Raw genomic sequence first — 21,053 nt, 5'->3', positions numbered from 1 at the left:
TGTGTTTTACATCCTCTTGGTGAAAGGTGAAGAACCTATGAAGTTACCCTGCTTTCTGCCATGCAAACTCTTCAAGCTTCTTAAAATGCTTCTGCTCAGCATCTGACTTTTTAAAAACTGCGTAAATACTCTGACCCAGATTCTTCCAAGGAGTGAAACCCTTCCCAGGGAAGCTTGTTAACCCTTTCCAGGTTCCCTCTGAATCTATAAGAGCCAGCAACTTCCTCCACTAAACTGCTATGACATTGCTGTCTGCTCTTAGGCCCTAATTAACTAGTCCGGTATACCACCCCCTGTCCCTTCTAGCCTAAGAGGCTTTGTTTGTTTGTTTGTTTGTTTCTGATTCTGTTGTCTCCTCAGGATTTGGCACCCTGAAGGTGCTTGGAGAATGTTGAATATAGTCAAGTTATGGTCTCACTGCAGTACCTAAAACAGCCTCATTGGACAAATAGTTAATCAGCAACTCATTTATTGCCACTTTAGGAGTGCTTAGACTGGTAGAATGAGCAAATGATTTAAATGCACACACACACACACACACACACAGGCACATTTTTAGATAGGGGTCTGTCTAAATTTTGCCATGAATTTGTGTCTGGCCCAAATAAAGACACAAACAAAAAACCAACCCATGAAATCACCAGCCCTCCATCCCAGCCATTCAAGAAGAAAGTTTCTTTGTAAATGTGCTCAGAGACTGTTTTTCAGCATTCTTATCCTGAGCAGTGAGACTAGCACCAACAGGACACTCTCCTCACCTTCTCAAATGGGGGACTCAACTCCTAAACTCAAGAGAAGCCTTTTGAATTTGGAAAGCTCCTCTTAGAGAGAAACAGCCTTTATTTTTCAGTCTTCCTTCTCTCCCTGCCCCCCGCCCCACAAAAGCACAGAGAAAATTGAACGCTGTTCATTAGTGGAGGTCACTTCTTTGATCCCCCTGTGAGACCGGCAAAACACAAGGAGTCTTTCCCACTGTATCACGCCCAATAAACATGACCAGGGGCTGCTGTGCTTACCTCCTTCCCCCTTTCTGCCCTGTGAAGGGTGATTTTTCTCCGTCTTATTGCATCACCTGTTTGCTTTAAACCATAAAACAAATAACTGCATCTCTGCTGAGACTCTCCTTTGTCTCTAGATATCTGAATGGTTTGTGGGTTTGGTTTAAAGCTAAAGAAAGGAGAAAGAGCAAGAGAAGAAGAAAAAAGGTATTTTGCCTGAGGACTTGGAGCTTTTTTTTTTTCTTCCCTTTTCCTCCGCTTGACTGACTTTCTCACACTCAGATTCCCTGCAGCCTGCCAGGGACGTGGTAGCTGCCCTGCCAAGAGCTATCCTGGGAGGGCTATTGAAAGAGCTTTGAGTGAGTACACACGGGGCAGATTTTCCCCTCCCCTCAATACCTGCTCCGCACCTGTACAGGGAGCAGTCCCACACATATCACCTGATCGCAGCCTTTTCAGAGACCGTGAGAAAAATAAAGCCCAGGATAGAAGAGACGTTTGTCGTCTCTGCAGGGCTGCAGCCAGCTCCCTGCAGTCCGAGTGCCCAGAAACAGCACATTCCCTGGCCGGGTGTGCACGTGTGTTTGCCCTCATGTGCTGGGTAGGAGCACCTGGAGACGGAGGGAAGCCAGACATCACCTGCTCGCTGACTGCCTCGCTGCCTCCATTTTCCGGCATCAGCCTGACTGGTCGTTTTGTGATCCTTCACTAGAATCATTATTGTGGTTCTTCTAGATAACAGTCCATACATGCTCACTGCAGCGGAACTCATCACCAGGATTTCTGACCTTAAGGTTCATGGATGAACCCCCAGGGAGTCTCTAAAGCCCCTGAAATGGAGTTTAAAATTATGTCTCTATATGCATACTTCACAGAACTTATTAAATACTTTTTGAGGGGATGAATGAATGAATGCATTTCTCCTTGAGGAGAGGGTGCATAGCTTTCTGCAGAATCGCAAGGTTTTTGTGACCTGAAAAGGCTGAGGAAGCTGATGCTACCAATCTCTGTTTACAAGAGAGTAGATACTCTATGGCCCAGAGAGGGCCAGGGACTGGCTCAAGGGCCTACAGCAACATTGGGCCAGAGTAGGGGCCAGAAGCCAGTTCGGAGTCCTTTCCACCACGCCACGGTGCAGAGGGCCCTAGGAAACTAAGGGTGGGGTTTATAGAGTTGTGATCACTGCCCAAACTTGGATTTAAATTGATCCTTTAATAATAAATATACCTTGAATTTATAGAGCCTTTTTTCCCCCTTAATTTTGAGGCACTCGAGCTGCTCTGCACCCAGCATTTGGATGGAGAAAGGGATAGGCAAGAAAGCCAAGTGTCTGCCCATAGAAGAGGATTCAGGAATGCTTGGAGCAAGAGTCTTGGTTGCCATGCAGAGGCATTCGAAAGGAGGGCAACTCTGCATTCCATCTTTGATAAAAATAAGTTGCTACATCTAAACAAAACTGCCTTGTTGGTTTCAAGCCAAGCTGGGACTGCGAACTGCAACCTGGGGGGTAAGGGTGGAAAACAGAAGCTTTCAACATTGGCTCACAGCAGCCTGTAATGCTTTCCACCATCCCAACCCCTCCTTGGAAAACTTGACTAGAGCCAGTGGGACCAAAGGAATATGCACTTTTCTAATGGGCTCTGAAAGAGGATAGTTGCCAACAAAGCCTTTCCCAGTGGGGCGGGGGCAGGGCACCGGGACCAGCTTAACTCCCACATTTGGCCGGGCCTCAGCAGCAGGGGTGGGCAGGCTCTGAATGTGCTCTCAGCTAACCTTTTACCCTCTGAGCTGTGAGGCAAGCCTGCAAGCCCAAGGATGAAGATGGGCATTCCTGAGGGATCTCACAGACGCTGACTTGCACCCTTGCATGTAAAAGGCTCACAACTGTGCAAGGGCTGGTGCCTGTGGGGGTCTCTGGAAGGCTCAGGAAGGTGCAGTGAAGCCTTAGCCCCTTTAAACCCAGGACATGCATTTGTCTGACATGCTGATAGCTGCTCAAATTGTGGCATCAGATAACATTTCTAAAAAAATTAAAAATAAAAATGCAGCTAGTCCAAAAATTGTTTGGATAAAGCTTAGGGTCTGAAAATGATCTGGGATGAGTGCATATGGCATGTTTTAAATGAAGATAGCCATCATTGTTACCCTTGCTTATTATCAGCTTATAGAAGAGGGGTGGGGGAGGCAGAGGGAGAGACCTAAGAGGTGGCTGAGTGGGTCGTTCATTGAATGCATGGGAAAATTGAGCCCAGGAAGAAGGGACTAGCCCAAGGTGTGACAGCCTCCCTGGAGAGGGAAGAGTAAAGCCAGAATTAGATTCAGGTTTCCTGCCCACCAGTCCAGAAACCCGCCCCACTGTACCTGTATGAGCAGAACGTTTTGAAATACCATCGGCAAGTGACTAATATTACCACCAAAGATGGATTTTCCTATTGAGAGCCAGAGCTGCCCACTGGTGAGTGAGTGGGGCAGTGTGACAGAATGCCCAGCACACAGCGTGGTTGAATGCCAGGCTTGCTGCACTGTCGTTCCCTCTAAGATTTGCTCACCACCCTATATCCCCTGGAAAAGAAGGAATCTTGATTTTGGAGTTCCAGGAGACAGAAAGCCGCTCACAGGGGCCACACAGACTAGCAGAGGAAGAGGTGAGAAAAATAATGGCTTTTCTAAGCGGTAGATAGATGGTATTTGCTTGTGAGAGAGAGATTTTCATTTTAGATGTTAGGCTTAGGGAACAAGAGAAGACGGTCCAGGCAGCTGTGGGTTCTAAGCTGTGGTGGGGAGCTTCTGGTCTCTTTCATGGAGTTGGAGGGTACCTGCTCTCCCACCTTATAGTCCTTGGCAGTGGACAGGGCACTTTCTGGTGCATTGCAACATTTTGCCCTCACATACTGCCTTAAGATCCAGCTTAGAAGGACCTGGGTGGAAGGTCCAGGGACGGAGAGAGAGCATTCAAGTGGTCAATTTAGGAGACATTTGCCTGGACCATTAACTGTTAGAGACACAGGATATAGGATAAACAAGCTTTCTGGAAAATAGTACCTCCAGAGAAACAGAGCAGGAAGCTTAGAGGCCAGGAGAGAACCGACTTTCTTCTCAGCCCCTGGCAAGAATAAGATTAGGTACAAGAGCCTCAGTTGTCCAGAGGATGCATCTGTGGCAGGGGATGAGGAGGAAGGATGCTTTTCTGTAGCGGGAAGCCAGGGGGAGGAGGTGAGGGGAAGGAATCCCATTTAGCAGGATGACTGAGCAGGTTCTGGAAAGAACACTGAAAGGTGATGACCATCGTCTCCCCTGGGCTGAGGCTGAGCTGCGTAGGGTAGCATCCAGTACCTTCTGAGCGGCTTCCCGGAAAATCTCAGGAAGTGAGACCCGGTCTGTGATTGAGAGCCTTTGGCAAACTATGGGACCTACACACTTCTCTTCACTAGTTAGTTCTGTTCTGTGCTGTTTGTATTGCTGTAGGCATACATAAGATCCCACAGACGGGAAAAAGTTGTGAGATTCTTTGGAGTGATAGCAGGGAACAGGAGCAGTGGGGAGACTGCATTCTGCTCTGTAGCCAGTCTGAGGGTGGTGGTCCTGGAGAGGCGGTGGCAGGGTGACTCAGAACAAAGGGGGAGGCAAGCACATCAAATCCGGGTAGCACCAGGGAGAGGACCAAGGACACGGTTCACCTCCAGCTCCCTGACCACGTGGACAAGCACTCGCATATTACAGTGCATTTTCCCCCTCAGCTCAACTCTGCATGAGACATTATGGAAGGCGGGGAGAAGGATGCTCCTTTGCAGGGTTGGGCTTCCACGGGCACCTTGATTAAAATCTGAGAGCCTGGAGGGTGAGCTTTGCTGTAATGGCTGGTGTGCAGCGGCACCCTCGTGGCCTGACTAATGGAGGTCTCTTGATAAAGTCCCGGAGCGAGGCTGGCTTCTGGAGGAAGTCGCCAAGCTGTGTGGATCTCATTCACATATCCTGCTGTGGCCTTTATCTTGCCAGGCTCCCACAGTCACGGAGGGATTCAGTCCTCATATTCCAGTATTTGAGCTCCTTGTCCTGGGCAGCTATTCAACCCTCTACTCCCTCCTCACCTGCCCTCAAAGTTCTGGCCCCCGGGGACAGACCTGGGTTTGGCATCTAGAACTACAAGTCATCTGGATGGAGGGCGGAGTCCCAGTTTGTCTTTTTTGTATGGAGTATGGATGGTAATAAAATAATACAGTCAGGGGTCAAAGCCGTCCAATTTCCAATGACCTGTTTAATTTAATTCCGGTCAGTGACTATCTGTGAGCACCTACTATGTGGTAGGCAGAATTACACCCCTATTTTGACAGTTACTTCCATCCCTGCCTGCTATTCAAATGCTATTCATCTGTGCAGAGGGGCAACATCCCCCGTTTATATTATAAAAAGTTCCCCTTGACTTCCCACATCTTTCATCTCTATTTCTTCTCTGATAAAGAAATGAAGAAATTCCTTATAGCATCTGGTACAATATCTTCCACAGAGTCAGCACCCCAAATATTTGGAGAATAAATGCATGAATGAACTTCAACTTTAAAAAAAAGTTTTACTGGCGATTCAACGGAGCCCCGAGAGGGTCAGTGTGTTTTTCCAAATTTTCCAGGGTTGCTGAATCAAAGGGGTGGATTTCCTTTGACTACTCCGGATATCCACCTCTGGGCAGCAGGGACAACCCTGCAGACAGCTCTCCTCTGTTGCAGTCAGGCGAATTGAGAGAAGTCTGCTGCTGTCCATGCTTTCCCAGGCCTATCTTTATGGATGGTTATTAAAGACACACCACCACATGGCAATACGAAAGTACAAAGCAATTCCCAGGGTAAGGTACGTGGGAAGGAGTGAGATACTGAGCTCCCAAACAATTCTCCTGCAATCGCAGTCTGCCATATCTATGTATAGTTAATAAGTAAGATTTAAGCAGGCAGGTTCCACCGCTGGGCAGCAGACGGAAAGGAAACAGGCCACGGGAGAGATCACTGATCCTTCTGGAAAACTGAGAAAGAAAAGGAGGAGGCTACCTGGGAAAGGTGAGTCTGGTGGGCAGTTATCTGGGAGATGCAGGAGCCTACACACGGTCCCTAGGAGGGACCACTACTGACCCCTTCACCTGCCCTCATTCTCCTCATCCATGCCAGCCCCTCCCGGAAGATTTTGTGTAACTGAGAAGTACGTAGCAATCATGTCCAGACACCCTGGGTTAAATACGTGCAAATACAGCACACAAAAACACCTGTTTTTATAGTGCACCCCAACACACCTGTTGTTTTATGACGCTGAGTGATATTGATAAAGGAGGCTGTAAAGTCGAGGCGAAGTGGCCTCTTGTATTTAAATAGCACCTCCCTCTGTGAACTTCAGAGTTTTACAGCTGAGATTTGACTAACCTGGTGATTATTTCTGTTAGGAATGTGGAGCGCATGTCTCTGTATATGTGCAGGAAAAGCTACAGCAGAGGGGCTCAAAAGCAAAGGTCCTGGAGCCAGACTGCCTGGGTTCCTTCTCCAGTTCACCGACACTCTAGCCATGTGACATGACTGTTCTGTGCCTCATTTTACCTACCTGTTCAATGGGGAGATAGTCACAGTACTTACTTTATAGGATTGTTATAAGGACTTATATGCAATGTGCTTAGAACAGTACCTGGCGTATTGTGCATCCAGTGTAAATCCTCAGCTGCTTTTGTCGTTGCCTTATGACATACAGGATACATACTCTCATTCATCTAAAAACATCTTCAGGAGGTGTTAATATTCTTAAAGAAATGGATGGACAACCCCTGTGATAAATTGGTCGATAAGTATTTGACAAACCAAATGCTTCAGCCAGTCTTTTATGAATCACAGACTGCGGGACCAGGAGACACCTACAAAATTAGCCAACTCCTCCTTTTCCAAGGAGGAGGGTCTCTACCACCTAAGCACTCTGGCGGCAGCTTTGATTGTGGGCAGATGCAGACCTGGGTGTAGCCCGGCCTGGAATAATTAAAATGAGCCTCAGGAGAGTTCTGGATGGAGGCGAGGGCATGAGCATGGGCCAGGCACACAGGATGTGGGGGCGACTCACCCCCCTCCCCCACAACAGGAAGGAAGGGGCAGGGCTGCAGAGGGACACTTAATCTGAGAGAGTAAACACCGGCAGGCCCTCCCTGGATCCCAGTCACACTTACATGAGATAAGATGGGTGGGAAAGATGCACGTCTGAGATCTTTCCTGCTCTAGGAGCTTCTTGGAGATGACCATAGAACTTACGGTCTGAACTGGGACACTTGAGGATGAAAGCTAATTCTACTAACAGTTATATCAGGACAACTGGCCTAAACTGGGACCCGCGCCATCCTAGTTCTGCGGGCCTCTGATGGCAGGTGCTGGATCGTTCATCTATCTATTCAGGTATCTTTTTATCAGAGATGCTTCCTGAGAAGAAATAATATTTTTAAGTCACTATGTTTTAGCATCCCTATGCCTGTGGAAGTTGACATCATTGATCTATCTTCCATACTGGGAGGAGCCCCATTTTTGAACCTAGGGGACGTTCCTCAGTGTATATAAGAGAAGAGAAGGTCAGAGGAAGGGGTGTTTGACGTAACTTGGTATCTTCTTTGACAGAGCAGGTGTGTCCCCAGTTCCCCCACCTGCAAGTTTGCACCCCGGTTACGGCTACAGTGTAGCAATGTTGCTGGGACTCGTACCCACCAGCCGACCCACAGTGGCTGAGAACACTCATTTTTCTTGAGCACATGAATATGGAAAAAGTGAGTGCAGCTGTTTGAAATGTGGGCCTTTGTTGAATGACAGAAGGACAACTCCAAAGGAAAGAACACTTTTCTTACCTGAACTATGCCCTTTTAGCCTTGAATTTGACTAAGCCTTTAGTGGTGAACAAAAAACAACCCCCCCCAAACCCCAAAGCAAAAGCCAAACAAACAAGAAACACATTTTTTTTTTTCTGAATTGGTCAAACTCAAGGTTTCCCCTTCGTTAATTTCCTTAAAAAAAAAAAAAAAGACAAGAAGAAAAAGAAAAATGGCTCCCTCGCCTGAGTGTTCGTCTATGTGCCTATTTAATGATTAATAATACCTTGTGGGCTATTGTTTGATGTGGCCTGTGCTGGTTTGAACAGGAGAGTACTGATTCACTCTTCAGGCATTTATGAATCACAAGTGTTTACCCTGAGACAATAACTGAAAGGGGGAGATTAAAAAAAGAAAAACACCCAAATATGCTGAGTTCTTTGAGTAAAAACTGAAGATAACCTGGGCTCTCAGTCTTTGATACCCTGTGTGGGGCCCACTGCTTTCTCTCAAGGAATAAAGATTGTGGGGAAAGACCAGGACTGGGCCTTTTGAGTTTTATAGATTTCCCCCTTTCACTTGCTGGCAGATTTGAGGCAGCTTTTCCCCTCGGTTTCCACGCCTCGTGCCTTTGCTCTCTTCCCACCTGCCTGGTCACGCCGGGCCCGGGGTCTGCAAGGGGGTCTCTTTATGGCGCTTTGGGGGCCTTTCTCCAGTCTCACTTGCTGTCCGCTTCTGTTTTCACCTGGTGCTAGCGAGGCCTTGGCTGAGGAGAGGACGGAGACCTGCCTTCATTAAAGTGGGGCTGGAGGGCCGGAGAGAATGGATTAAGTCAGACACCTGACAGGCCTTGCCGACTGACTGGGTCACGTTGGGGAAAGAGGACTCAGTAGATGACATGCAGGTCTGTCTCTTGGACGACTGTGTAGACCCTTCTTCCACAATCCCACTTTTAATAATAACCTCTAGACTTATTTTCTCTTCTTTCTTCCCCAAAGCCTATAGTTCAGTGAAAAATAACTGTCAGATTTGACCCTGACGACCCTTAAAATATTTTTTTTTATTTTGAGAGAATTGTGGACTTTTAGAAAAGTTGCAGAAGTCATACAGAGAGCTCCCTTAGACCCTTTAACTGATTCCCCCATGTTACCCCTCCATCATGATGACCTGGTTATCTGACATAACCATCATTATCAAAAAATAATCTTGGCTTGGGCAGCTGGTGATTGTTGGTCCTGGTGCTCTCCCTCCAAGTCAGCCGGCCAGAGGGAGGAGGGGCAGGTGGGAAAAGTGGTGGAGGGGGCCAGCCCCCGAGCTGTGATGACAGCAATGCCGAGATTGCAGTGGGATTTCATGGGGAGCTTTGTCATCCCCCCGCTCCTCTTGGGGCCTCTGAGGCTCACCTGCAAGGCAGGGCTCTCCATCTACCTTTCCCGTGGGAATTCATCGCAGCCAACAGAACCCCTGAACTCTGCTGGGCTGCTGCCAGCAACTCTCAAGCCTTTCCCCCTGCCGATTACAGTGACATGATGTCGTTTTTATTGAGGCAAGATTAGATTTTTTTTTTTAAGTTTTCAAAAGTGTGGCTCACATGATCTCTAGTACTTTTCCTATTGCTAGAAGACCACAGAGCTGCCAATTTCAATTTGCTTCAGCTTTTATCACTAGAAGAAGCTTAAAAGAAAAAAAAAAGGGGAGAAAGGCCGAATGAAAATATTCCACTTGGCCCTGGCAGTTAGCTTGAGGGTGGTGGGGGACACACGCATAGTCTGCTGCCCTGTGTGGGACTAGTGTGATAGGAAGATGTCAGGAAACTGGAGTCAGGCCTGGCACCTGGACAGCACACTGTGTCCCAAGGGTTTTCATGCCATAGCCAGGGAAGGAACACACAACTGGGGTCATTCATGGAAGTTGGGAAAATATTAAGATGTTGAACTATTGGGAGATGGGTTAAATAAACCCTTAGAAAAGTGTTTCTTCCTCTTAATTCTAATTTGAATAATTCCTTTCCTTGGAGGCAAGATTCATTCACTCATTCAACGTATTTACCCAGCATCGACAATGTGCCTGGCTCTGCTGAGGATACAGGGTGATAAGGCAAAGTCTGTGTCTTTCAGTATTTTTTTTTTAATTGAAGAATGCTGATTTGCGTGGATCATGGATTTTCAGGTGCTACCTCAGCCCTCAAAATAAGTGCTGCGATGGAAAATCGTGAAAAACGTGAGGTCCAATCACATTGTTTTGGCATCAAATAAGAGAATGAGGTCTGTAGGAGTAAAGGAGGTGCTGAGGAAATAAATGTCTCCCACTCCATGGGAGTCTTGGAGTAGAAACAGTGTTCACATGTCCCCACCACTGACAGCCCCTCGAGTCCCTGCTAGTCTGATGCTCACAACAGCCTGTGAAATAGGGAGGGGGCGAATTTACCACAGTTCCACCTGGCACTAGCAGGTACTTGGTGTTTGTTGAATGACTGTATGACTGTTGAGTAAACTCCCAATTTATAGGGGTGAGATAGGGTCAAGAGGAATCAAGAGATTGGTCCCAAGTCACCAGGCATAAGGGGCAAAGCCTGGATCTGAACCCAGAGGTCTTGAAGTCACACATCAAGGCCTGTCATTACTCCTAAAGGCACCACTCTCTGGAGATTTCTTCAAATGACTGTCCTTCCTTTGGCTGGCAGGAGAGTGACTCTAGACTCAACTTCCTCAAAGGTTGCAGTGAGTCTATGGGAGTCACTTCAATTGATGGAGGCCAAAGTGACCTCAGGTGTGGACAGGACATCTCCTGAGGAGAGCCTGCAGCCCTGGAAGCTTCTCTCAAGGCTGCACTGGCTGAGCTCAGAAACCTGGGCTTTGGGTTTTGGTCTTTGAGTATGGTCTTCTAAACTGTCCCAATTTGAGTTGGACATATCCTTGGGGTTCATTTCCCTTTTGAAGTCTGGGCATCTCCCCAGCTCACTCTGACTCTGTCAATTATGTGGATCAGAAAAAGCTGGATTCAGAGCAAACTCGTGAAGAAACAACCTTCCATTTGTGTGTCACGAGCCTTGATTCTTCCTCTCCAATGAAGGGATGGAGTGGGGTAAGTACCAGGTGGCTTAGAAGGTGCCATCAGGGTTACAGGAAGAGGCAGCCTAATTGGAGCTGCAGTATCACTGGGCTGGAAGAGACCCAGAAAATCACTGGGTCCCTTCTCCTCCTGCCTCCAGGGGAAGAGGATTAGAGAATGTGCCCAAGGGCTGGCACTGGATATGTCCCTGCTAGGAAGTGTGATGTGGGGACAGGCAGAGGCCATAGGAAAGGAGAGTCTGTATGGATGAAAAGGGAGACCAAAGGGTGTGAAACTCTGTCTTCTTGTCCCCTTCACGCTGAGCACATGAGGTGGTGCATTTGAATCAGAGAAGGAGCTGAGTTCCAGTCCTGCTTCTGTCCTAAACTCATGCTGCTGAACATGGTATTCATTGCCACCTTCCTGGACCTCAGTTTCCCCTGTCGGGAGTCTAATGGTTTTCAGACAATCTCTGGAGATGTCGCTGACCAGGCGGGGCTCTCCCCAGCCCTCTCGTCCTGCCACCAGAAGGATCTGGCTTTTGCCTGTTCACACATTGTGTGTCCTTATAAGATTTTGTTCAAAGAAAATGTTCCATTGGTTTTGGGGCACGTTTGAAGCTATCAACTAAAATGCTCTCAAAAATCCTCTCCAGCTGGAAAATCTGATGATTCTTCCCTTATACCACCCTGGCTTTTGGACTTTGCCTCCTCTGACCTGGAGCACACTGGTTCTTTAACCACTTGTATGCTGGTTTTCCTCATCCCAAAGGCTCCTTGAAACCGAATTCTGCAAAAGACTGAGGATGTGGGAGCTGTTGTACAGGCTGGGGGCAGCGTACCTGGTGCTTAAACTGCTCACATTTCAGTGAGGCGTAGGCTTGAGCCAGGGAATGCAGAATTACAGTATTACCCTTGTGTTTTACTTCTCACATTCACCACCAATAACTGGCACTTTGTCTCATCCCTCTTACCCACAGCCAGCGTGTGTAGGACCCTGAGTAGGTGCTTAGTGAATATTTGCTGGAAGGATTGATCAATAAATGGCTTGTTCCCCTCTTTGGGAGGAATCGCGTTGTATCCGTCGCTAAGGGCCTTCCCAGGGCTGACTGGAGCTCTGTGGATGCTGTGGGCTCTGTGTTTTCCTCTTGTGAGCTGGGCTGATTATAGCTGTCGGTGGTCATCACCTGTCATCGGTTAAATTGTGTCCCCTAAAAAATAATGTGTTGAGGTCCTAACCCCTGGTACCTCAGCATGTGGCTTTCTTTGGAAACAAGGGCTGTTAGAGGTTGGTGGGTGATGTAATCAGTTGAAGTGAAGTCATACTGGAGTGGGGTGGGCCCTTAATCCAGTGACTGGTGTCCTTCTAAGAAGAGGAGAAACACAGAGGCAGAGATGCACAGAGAGAAGATGGCCATGTGACAATGGAGGCAGAGATTGCTGTGATGCCTTTAGAAGCCAAGACCACTAAGGAATGCTGGTCAACACCAGAGGGTCGGAGAGGCAAGCAGAGATACTCCCCTGTAGGTTTCAGAGGGAACATGACCCTGCTGACACCTTGATCGGGACTTCCAGCCTCCAGAACTGTCACAAGACAATAAATTTCTGTTGTTGTAAGCCACTCATTTTGTGATACTTTGTTTTGCCAGCCCTGGGACACAAATACATCACCCTACCTCCTGATATTATACTTGAACAAAAAAAAAACTACAACCCCTTTTTCCTTTAACCTCTAGGAAATGGTCACAAGAAAATATGTTTGGTTTGAACTTAGTTTTTTGAAGCATTAATTATAGTGTCTTGTCAAAATATTTCATATATTTAAAGCTCTAAAACCTTTGTATATTAGGTCATATGTGTGGCATATATTGGGTAGTAAAATAAACAAATCACAAAGCAAACAACCTCCTCCCAAACAAATAATAACCCCCCCGCCCCCACCTTTTCAAAAACAAATTTGCTCAAGTACTGGCCGCTCCGTTTGGCCTGAGGGTTTGTACGTTTGTTCAGTCCAGGGGTGAGTTTCACTTTCCCGTCTCGGAGCAGGGCAGGACTGTCTGGGTTAAGTGTGATGCGGGATAATTGTTCATGTCTCCGCAGAAATGATGCTACTTGCTTCTGAATATCTTTCCTGCGTTTTGTTTCATCCAGCCATCCTCCTAGGGGGGCAGGTTTCCAGCTCTGGCTTCTCCTCTGGGGCCCTAGATCAAGGAAGCCTGGCTCCTCCCCCTCCATCCCCAAGGAGATTCAGGAATTTGTGAGACCCACCTCATTTCTGGTTATTGAATAACCGGTGGGGCATTGAATGTCAGGGCTGAGAAAACAGAACAGCCTACCTGTTGGACCCAGTGACCTCATAGCCCCGGCTGTTCTCATGGTGTCAGCTTGCGCTGTCTGTCAGCGACTCTTTCATCGCAGGCTGCGCTTACATCAGGCTCTTCTAATCACGGTCACCCTGCTTCCAACGTGGGTGGAGGATAGTGGCTTAAGGTTCTTATTAACCCTGGGGCAGTCTTGCCAAGGAGGAAGGGGAAAGGGGTCTTTTTTTTTTCCCACCAGACTTAAGAAAGGAAGGTGTGAATGGGGAAGGAGTAAGTGGCTTACTGTGTTTTAATTCACAGTTCACCGTTAACCTCCCAACGTGCATTTCCAGCCCAAGGCTTCCCTCAGCAGTAGATGTGGAGAAGAGCAAAATATCAGCCTCCCATCCTCCCCCAGACCTGACCCGGCTGACGAGGCTTTCCTGCAGGGAAGACGCTGTCGGCACCGTCTCTCCGGCATGGGTACCACCGCAGCGCCGCTGCAGAGCTCTTTGGTCCACAAATCTTGAGTGTGGAAAACAATATTCTCTAGGCTCTAAAGGTGACCAGAGGGCTTCTTTTAGGTTGTATTTGTGGAACTACTTTTTGAAACTTTAGAGAATCTCCTTTCTTTGGAAACCGTTTCCCTCGTCTTTTCTAAGGAAATCTTTTGCATAAGGAAGTTGGAAGATGTACGTACAATTCCGAGGACATCACTGAGACGAATTGTTTCTGTTATCGGTTGCTCGGCGCCTGCTTGGGGGAAGATAAACATTCTCCTTTGAGGCTTCTTTGGTCGAGGATCTGCTGTGGTTCTCACTTAAGTTGCCAGGTAATCTTCAGCTGAGGAGAGAAAGCCCCTCCAGCCTCCCACAGTTCTCCTTAGTTCTTAATAAAAACCAAGAGAAAGGGCAGCTAGGGGCAGGCTGCACAGCACTACATGGGATCTACCCTAGTGCTCAGTGAGTCATCACATTTGGAGGAAATCAAAACTGAAAACTGGAGTCCCTTGCCATCCATTCATGCCTTCAGTGGAAATCGACTGAGTTGACTGTGTGAGAGCTGGAGTTTGGGGTGAATAAGCCAGACGCAGGCCCTGCCCTCATAGCGTTTATGACCTAGGAGAGAAGAGAAACAAGTAGAGGATGGATGGCAGTGAAGTGTGGTGAGAGTTTTGCCAGTTCTTCCGTGGTTCCTTCGAGCCCTCAGAGACTGCATCTGGCCCCGGGCTGGAGGGCTCATTGGTATTTGAGATATCCTGTCCACTGAGTTCGCAAGTATTTGTGGAACCCCTGTGATGTGTCGTGTTGGATGAATTATGTCCCAGACTCTGAGCTGATAACCTCAGAGGCTGATTTAATTTAAAAATGAACAAAATGTAAAACCTTGACCCAAGAAGCTCAGAGTTGAGTGAGGGAGTCAGACAAGGAAACAAATTGCATCAAGGCTGGGATCTTGGCTCAGTCAAGGGCACAGTCATGGTCTGTACAAGGTCACAGGGGAACGTGGGGGTGGGGTAGGGGGGAGCAAGGGCAGAGTGGTCAGGGGGGCCCATTGAGCTGGACCTAGAAGCATATGTAAGAGTTTTTCTTCTTTCAGTGCTTCTCAGTCAAGAAGTTCACTCATGTCTGTTTCATCATTCAGTCACTCAGTAATGGAGGACTGAGTACCTAAGATGTTCTTAGCGAACTGGCTAGACAAATCATTAGATCAACCAATCAAACCAACAACTTGTTGGTCCCCTGGCAGGTGACAAGCTACAGTCAAGCCCTGGGAACTAAATAGAAGAAGAGACTGTCTCTTGCTCAGGGAGTCCACAGCTGAACTGAGATGCCCAAATGTGCCCAGTCACCTCCAAAACCCTGAGTTTAGGAAAAGGTCGGTCCTACACACCAGCAACAGTGAGTTTCCTTCTGGGTAGAAGTGAGATGCCCCCTCACCCGGGTGAGGCAGTGAGCACAGCTCTTAGTTTTTGTAACAGAATGCCAGCTCTGCTGTCTGCCAGGCTGGTATCAAAAAGTAGCAGGATCAGAGGGCAGCTAATTACATATATCAACAATAACGTTCACTTAATTTTTTTCCAATTATCGTATGTGCTCATTCAAAAACATAGAAAAATACAGAAAGGGAAAGAAAATTGCTCTCATCACTTGGTATTTTTCCTCCTTTTCTTTCATGATTTTACATGATTATAACTATTGTAATGCACCACTTTATAATCTACTTTTGTTATTTAACATGATAGCAACATAAATTTCATTTTGAATACCAGCATAATCTTTTATCAGTGTACCATGATTTACTTAATAGATTTAAGCATATGACTTTTAACTTTCAAAAATTTACTTTCTTAAGACAAATTCCCAGAAGTGGAATTGCTAAATAGAGGAACATTACCAAGATTCTCAATACATATCGCCAAATTGTTTTCCAAAGTGTCATATCAATTTTTATTTCCACAGTATATGAGAGTTATAAGTTTAATTCTAAATTGTCTGCTGTTTATCTCTTGCCAAAAACACAACTGAGATAATGAATGAAGCCCTGTCCTTGCATCTGATCGAGTCAACACAAATGAATAGATTTGAAATACATTAGTGTGGTTCCTTTACATTGAATTATAAATTAATACATGCTCTTAACTTTTATTATGTGTTATTATAAAACAAAAAAGAACAGGCTCCTGCTCTCTGTCGCCCCGGGATTTCTGTGATAAGCCGCCTGCAGGGATCTTCTGCTAAACCACCCTTGACAACTCATCCATTGTGTTCCTTATATCAGGACACATCTCTCTTTACCTTCAGTCATATTTCCATTCTTTTTAAATAAAATAATGATACATAGGCTATTGGGAAGCTCATAGTTCACATTTGTGTTTGCTGGCAGTCAGGGCCCTAAGACCACCTCTCTGCTTTCGGGGTGAATGAGAACAGGTTCCAGGACCACCAGGCGAATGCACAGCAGAGTATCAGCTTCACTGACGGCAAAGGAAGCTTCCCAAACTGCAGGCTCCCTATGAATCTCTGTATCAGGGAATGGGGTGGGACTTCCTCCTCCCTCCCTGAGCCTGACTTTGGGACCTGCATGTTCTGCTAAGTACATGCTGAGTCTACTTATTCAAGCTACTGCAAGGAAAAGATTATGGCCTACTTCTAGAAGGCTGGTGGAGTGGAAACAGCAGAAGAGTGGCGCCCATCCTGCTGGGTGGGGCAGGGGGAGGTGGGTGGAGAGTGAGGACAGATTCCCTGGGCAGGTGGCTGATCACAGCAATCCCAGGGCGACAGAGAGCAGGAGCCTGATGAGACCGAGGAGCCCAAGGCAGTGACTGCACCCCAGTGCCCCTGACCCAGTGACGACCTCCTGGTAAATGCTGCCCTCACCCAACTCATTAGCTACTCCTCCTCCCCGGGAGGACAGAGATGGGAAAGTCCCACTCCAACCTTCCCCTTTTGTGGGCTGATGAGTACAAATCTCTCTTCTGCAGACAAGAGAAGGGAACATGAGGAATATGCCCAAGGGACGTAACTGGGGTAGCTAGCTTAACTTCGGTGTCTGACATAATCATCCTTTTCTTCTCTTGTGGTGTTGCTGATTTTTCCCTCCATTTGTATCTTGAGCTTGGCTGTTATAAGTGTATTTATTTTTTAATTGTAAGCAGCCAGACTTTTTGTTTTGTATGTAAGTAAACACCCATATGCTTGGAGTTCTATGGCTGACATGTGCAAGACACAGTGAACAAATCAAGGCATTTTATGGCTGAGGCCTTAAAAGTGAGAGTCAGTGGGAACTCGAGGTACCAGGCATGATTTTTCGATGGGTGGCAGGGCCTGAGTTGAGTTTGACCAGGTGTAAGAGTTGTGAGATCAAAGGCAGTGCTGGAGGTGAGACTAATCATGACTAGATATGAACAATTGTCATTCCTTTAGCCCTTTACAGTTTGTAAAGGACTTCAACATCCATTATCCTACTTAACCCTCATGCCAACTCTACAATGTGGATTTTATTGTCATCCCCATTTTACTCATGGGGAACTGGGCTCAGAGAGGTCAGATGGTGGACCTGGGACCCATAACTGGGTCTTCTGGCTCCAAATTTTGTCTTTACCTCTATACCCTGCCCTACCCTGTTTGAGCTGGGTGAGGAGACCAACTTGATTAAAGGGGAAACTGGTGTTGAGGCCGAACCAGACCGAGAATCAGACAGTGCAGATTTCATGCAGAGGAAATAGGGAACCACTGAAGGCTTTTGAGTAGGAATATCTCATGATACAAGTGGTGTGATCCAGCAGTCAGGTAGCTAGTGTGCATGGAGGACTGGGAGGTGGAAAGGGGGAACATGGGAGTAGAGATGCTAGTGAGGGGGCTTCTGGAAGAAACCTGGGTCTCCAGATTACATTGTTAGGACCCAGGATCTTACTGGCTTCTTCTTGGAGTTCATCACAGTCCATGGGACAAGTGAATTGCTCCGTCATTCACCATCTTTATAAATGAGCCATGTTATTTTCAGCCTTTCTGCTTCACCTCACCCCAGTGTCCTCTTCTGTAGGCAGTTGTGGTAGAGCAATGCACTGACAGTGACCGTGAGTTGGAGCAAACATCGACTTGACTTTTACTGTAGTTAATGAATATTTACTAAGAACTAGTACTATCTGGCTGCTCCTCTGCAAGAGAAACAGAAAGAATGGGTCTGAGGGCAGCTGGTTCAGCTCTGGGCTGCTAGGCGAGGGGGGGTTGGGGAGGAGAAGGGGGAGGTGGTCAGATGGGGCACAAAGAATGCAGGAGAAGATGACGAGGCTGGCTCCTGTTCACGCCAGGAGGGTGAGGATCAGGTATGTGTCCCCCTGCAGCAGTGAATGGCACACTCTCGGGGTGGCTTTGCTCTGTGATCAAAGGGTGTCTCAGACAGCAGCCCCAGGCCCGGGAACTGCTCCTTTCTGCTCTGTGGGGACCGCGACAGGCCCTCTGAAACTGGCTGCTGCAGCTGGGTGAGTTGGTTTCCTCCCTTCCCCCACCCCACCCCACATCAGCTCCCTGGGGGCTGCAGTGGGGAGCCCCACCCTCCTAGGGGAAGTCTGTGCTGCGAGGTGCGACAGGACACCTGAGGCCAGCCCCACTGACTCACTGTGTGCCTCGGGGCAAGCTATTTCTTCTCTTTGGTTCCTTCCTCTTTCAAAATGGGAGCAGCTCCTTGTGGTTCTGAAGATTTGAGGGTGATTATAGCCGAACTGCAACGTGTGCATGGACATGTGTGCGCGTCCGTGTGTGTGTACATGTATGACTTGCTGTTTAACAGGGTGCTAAGACAGCAGGGGGGCCCTCCTTCCCGCCCCCCAGCCCCACACGTGTGGCTCTCATTACTGTCAGGAGGCCTTAAGTCGCCTCCTGGAGATGAGAACAGACCCTTTAATTAGGCACCATTCCCAGGGCCAGAGAGGGACCAGCCCAGGCCTGGCTGCCCTGGCGTCGCGGGGAGCAGGCCTGCGGGGCTGGGGGCAGGGAGGGGAGGCTGCGGCCGGGGCATCTGAAGGACTCAGCAGGTTTACACTTCGCTGACCCGATGGCTGAATGGGGCCCTGTCCACCCCCATGGGGGCCTGGAATCTTCAATTATGGCAATTACATCAACGGGTCGGAAGGGCAGCGCTTTCCACTGAAGAGGTTCAGGGCTTAAAAGAGAACTCCTGAAGCCACTGTTTTTTCTTTTTCTTTCTTTTAAAGGGATTGGGTTGATGGAAGAAGACCCCCATCCGCAGTCTAATTGGGCTGTGGGTGGAAAACAAAGACACGGCACATTTTGGGGGTAAAATCTGCCTAGCACGTGCTCCCCCGCCTCTGGACCTCTGGCTTTTCTCTCAGTCTTTGTGCTCCTGGTGCAAGTGCATCTCCCTCGTCACCTTCCTGAGCTTGGACGTGGTGCCTCCGTCTCTGAATCTACCCAGCACGCAGTGCAGTGGGTGGCCGTCAAGGCAGCACTGAACTGGGCTGGATTAGACCTTGGAGGAGGCACTTAGTCTCTCTGATCCTCAGTTTCCATATCTGTATAATGGGCACAATGCTGTCTCTCCTTCCTCAAGTTTGAAAGACAACTCTGCCTCCTGCTATGTACTCAAGCTATTTGGGCATTTTCTCTCTCTCAGACACCCTTTTAGGTCGGTAACACTCCAATGTGGCCCTTGCACCAGCAGCACAGGTGTCACCTGGGAGCTCGTTAGAAGCGAAGAATCTCAGGCTCCACCCCAGACTGGCTGAATCAGAACTTGCATTTTACCAAGCGCCCTGGAAAATTCGTGTGCATGTTAAAGTTGGAGAAGCGCTGCTCTAGACTGAAACTTGCACACAATAAACATGAGTTAAGTGAGTGAGTGGGAGTGAGCCTGTGACTTTGTTGTCATCTGTAAAATGGGGCTAATAATCTTTGTTCTTCCCATACGAGGACCAGATTGTTTATCTGGTTGTTGTTTATCATCGTAAAGGCATTTTATCCAGTCACTCATGAATCCACTCAATAAACATTTGCTGAGCAGCTTTAAGGCAGATTTGGGGGTCTAGAAAATATGTTCTCTGCTTAGGAATAATTTGAAGTATTCTAAAAGCCTGCTCTTTAAAAGAGCTAAGTACAATAAAATGTGGTAAGTGTTGTCAAATAGCTATGCTCAAAATAGGGGATGGTAAGGGGGAACAATCAATTCTGATTGAAGTTCAGGGCTGGGCATCAGGAGAGTCTTCGCCCAGGTGTGTGAGCCAGGTGGAGGAGGGAGAGAAGGTCCTTCTAGATGGAGGATTTGAGGTATGAAAGGGGGTTGGAGGTGGCCATTAGTCCCCAGGTCTAACACGTGACCAGAGTGGTAGGGCAATTGCAGATGGCCCCACGACTTGATGGGTGAGTGTGGACAGGAGGGGTCTTGCTGCTTGTTTCATTTCTTTGGAGCCCATCGACTGGTTTATTTCAGCTTCCAGTTCCAGGTGTGGCCACCGGCCTGAGAGTTATAGTCTTACCTGCGCTGTCAACAGCCTAAGAGGAAGACACTTTTTTTTTTGTTTTTGTTTTTCTTTTCATTCCTCATCTGCTCTAATAAGTGAGGTTTATTGCCAACACCAAGGTCCTACTTCCTAAGATTTTAACATAACCCTGAGTAGCCGGGTTTAGTTAAGGAAGGGAAGTAGGTTTCTAGATTTGTCACTTATTTTTATGACCCTGTTGGAAAGGCAAGTTGGCACCTGTGGTAACAGAATTGAAATGTCAGCGTGCTTAGGAAATGGCCAAAGCCTTCCTCCAGCACCACTGACACCTGTCACTACCCTGCTCCCCCACTGCCACCCCACTGTGTCCACAGCAATAGAGGACACAGGCTCAGGGTGACATGGCTCTTGGCCAGTGGGCAGACGACAGAGGTAGAGATACCACTGAGGCCCCGCAAGCAGCAACCCTGATAAGCATGGAAGAGGCGGCTCCCACGTGATGCAGCCGAGGGCGTGGGGGCCACGTATCTGGGCTCTGCCTGGTCACAGCCGGTGAGACCAGGAGTCAGCGTGGGGGACACCAGATGGCATGTGCAGAAGCAGGCATGGGGTGGAGTCTGCATTCTCCTGCAGGCCAGGAGCCTTTCAGCTTGACAGGAGGGTGGAGCTCTCACCAGCTTGTCCAGGCCTTCAGTGCACACACACCGACCGGCCCTGAATGCAACCATGCGATGGGGAGGGGTGGGGCCCCTGGGCTGGGCTCTGATGTGGGAGGAAAGCAGCCTGGTGGATGCTCAGGCCCCACTGCAGAGCTCTGAAGCTAAAGACGAGGACTTTGTCTTGCTTGTGTGTGACAGCGCCCTTGGGTCCCAAGTTAATATTTAATCCAGCTTGCAAATAAAGGTTATCTGTCTCTGGCAAGGACATCGGGGCAAATGG

At 48.0% G+C, this 21,053-nt stretch overlaps 2 long non-coding RNA genes across 3 annotated transcripts; one reads left to right on the top strand and one right to left on the bottom strand.

The window, feature by feature from the left end:
- Positions 1-12,654: 12,654 nt before the first annotated feature.
- LOC140696889 (uncharacterized) lies at positions 12,655-14,203 on the bottom strand. 2 transcript variants are annotated; one of them, XR_012073508.1, is made up of 3 exons: positions 13,857-14,203; positions 13,193-13,712; positions 12,655-13,015 (listed from the first exon to the last, which is right to left on the bottom strand). It is a non-coding gene; the product is annotated as an uncharacterized lncRNA (long non-coding RNA). The 2 variants fall into 2 exon arrangements; XR_012073507.1 differs by lacking the exon at positions 13,857-14,203 and having other exon boundaries at positions 13,193-13,823.
- On the top strand, positions 13,855-19,522 carry LOC140696886 (uncharacterized). The gene is made up of 3 exons (XR_012073505.1): positions 13,855-13,988; positions 14,906-15,057; positions 19,292-19,522. It is a non-coding gene; the product is annotated as an uncharacterized lncRNA (long non-coding RNA).
- The last annotated feature ends 1,531 nt before the right edge of the window (positions 19,523-21,053 follow it).

The sequence above is a fragment of the Vicugna pacos genome, chromosome 1 (assembly GCF_048564905.1).
Source record: "Vicugna pacos chromosome 1, VicPac4, whole genome shotgun sequence".
NCBI classification, from domain to species: Eukaryota; Metazoa; Chordata; class Mammalia; order Artiodactyla; family Camelidae; genus Vicugna; species Vicugna pacos.
This window is presented reverse-complemented; position numbering and strand designations above follow the sequence as displayed.